Raw genomic sequence first — 2,295 nt, forward strand, 5'->3', positions numbered from 1 at the left:
ATTTTCCAAACTAATGAATAACAGAACTGTAATTAGTGTAATATGAGATTTCATTAGTTTGTTGTTGCTATTATTAATAAAGTCATTTTTATAAATGAAAGTTTGGGTACCATAATCTATTCTCATTGCTTTACCTAACTTAAGAAGCAATTTTAGATTGGAACGTCACCTTTACTAAAGAATCTTTTTAGTTCTGCATGTTTCTCCAGTCTAAATCTTAATTGCAGCAGCATGACCCCCTAGTCTGCTCCGGCAATCAGAACATTGCAATCTTGGAAGATTTATTGCCTGTCAGGAATTCTAGGAGAGGCATACAATTTTTTACCACATTCTCAGTCAGGAATAGTTACTTTACTAATACAACTTATTGTAATGGGAGTGTACTTTTCATATCCGCCCATTTTGACCACCAGGACATTTTTGTAGAGTACCATTTTTTAATTTAAAAAATGACACCTTAGGGTTTTCTGCCTGTGGATGCCACTGAAGAAGCATCACTAAAGTCTCCTTCCCACTGCCGTCATGTCTAAGTCAGAGTCTCCTAAAGAGCCCAAACAGCTGTGGAAGCTCCTCATTGGAGGGTTGAACTTTGAAACAATCGATGAGAGTCTGAGGAGCTATTCTGAGCAATGGAAAATGCTCACAGACTGTGTGGTAATGAGAGATCCAAATGCCAAGCACTCCAGGGTCTTTGGGGTTGTCACATGTGCCACTGTGGAAGGGGTGGAAGCAGCCATGAATACAAGGCCACACAAGGGGGATGGAAGAGTTGTGGAACCAAACAGAACTGTCTCAAGAGACCAGATGCCCACTTAACTGTGAAAAAGATCTTTGTTGGTGGCATTAAAGAAGATACCAAAGGACATCAGTTAAGAGACTATTTTGAACAGCATGGAAAAATGGAAGTGATTTAAATCATGACTGACGGAGGCAGTGGCAAGAAAAGGGGCTTTGCTTTTGTAACCTTTGAGAGCCATGACTCCGTGGATAAGATTATCATTCAGAATTACTGTACTATGAATGGCCACAGCCTTGAAGTAAGGAAAGCCCTATCAAAGCTATTGCTTCATCCAGCCAAAAGTTCGAGGTGGTTCTAGAAACTTTGGTGGTGGTCATGGAAGTGGTTTTGGTGGGAATGACAGCTTTGGTCATGGAGGAAACTTCAGTAGTCATGGTGGGTTTGGTGGCAGTTGTGGTGGTGGTGGATATTGTGGCAGTGGGGATGGCTATAATGGATTTGGTAATGATGGAAACAATTTTGGAGGTGGTGGAAACTACAGAGATTTTGGCAATTACAACTATCAATCTTCAAATTTTGGATCCATGAAGGAAGGAAACTTTGGAAGCAGACGCTCTGGTCACTATGGTGATGGATGCCGATACTTTGCCAAACCATGAAACCAAAATGGCTATTGTGGTTCTACTAACAGCGGTAGCTATGGCAGTGGCAGAAGATTTTAATTACTGCCAGGAAACAAAGCTTAGCAGTAGAGTAGAGCCAGAGACATGACAAGGAAATTACAGATTACAACAGGTCTGTGAACTCAGCCAAGCACAGTGGTGGCAGGGCCTAGCTGCTACAAAGAAGACATGTTTTAGACAATACTCATGTGTATGGGTAAAAAACTCTAGGGCTGTAGTGGTGACTAATTGTATAATAGGTTATTTTAGTTTCTGCTCTGTGGAAAGTGTCAATCATTCCAACAAAAGGTTTCAGTGTAGAATATTTTTTACTTTTTGCACCCATGCTGTTGATTGCTAAATGTAATAGTCTGATCATGACACTGAATGAGTGTGTCTTTAAAGATAATATATTAGGTACATTTTCACACCTTACTAAGGAAAACATAATTTTACTGCCTGCACAACACCATTTTTGCTTTATGATTAGATTTAATGAATTTTATTGCTTATAAATAAAAATACATATCCTGGTACATGATTTTTTTTATATAACTTTGTGCTAAATTTACTCAAAGAGTATAATAAACATGTTTATGGCTCTTAATACATATTCCTAAATTGCTTTCCAGAAATGTGTTGCTTATTTAAACTCCCACTGGGAGCTAAACTTCTACTGTGAATTTTACCTTCTCTTTACCAAAACTGATTTTTATTTTAAAAAACTGTTGGTGCCAGGCGCGGTGGCTCACGCCTGTAATCCCAGCACTTTGGGAGGCCGAGGCGGGCGGATCACAAGGTCAGGAGATCGAGACCATCCTGGCTAACACGGTGAAACCCCATCTCTACTAAAAAATACAAAAAACTAGCTGGGCGAGGTGGCGGGTGCCTGTA

The 2,295-nt window shown here is 39.8% G+C and overlaps 1 pseudogene; it reads left to right on the top strand.

Annotated features, from left to right (window-relative positions):
- Positions 1-522: 522 nt before the first annotated feature.
- LOC112633965 lies at positions 523-1,461 on the top strand (annotated as a pseudogene).
- Positions 1,462-2,295: the final 834 nt, after the last annotated feature.

This window comes from Theropithecus gelada, chromosome 11 (assembly GCF_003255815.1).
Source record: "Theropithecus gelada isolate Dixy chromosome 11, Tgel_1.0, whole genome shotgun sequence".
Classification (NCBI taxonomy): Eukaryota; Metazoa; Chordata; class Mammalia; order Primates; family Cercopithecidae; genus Theropithecus; species Theropithecus gelada.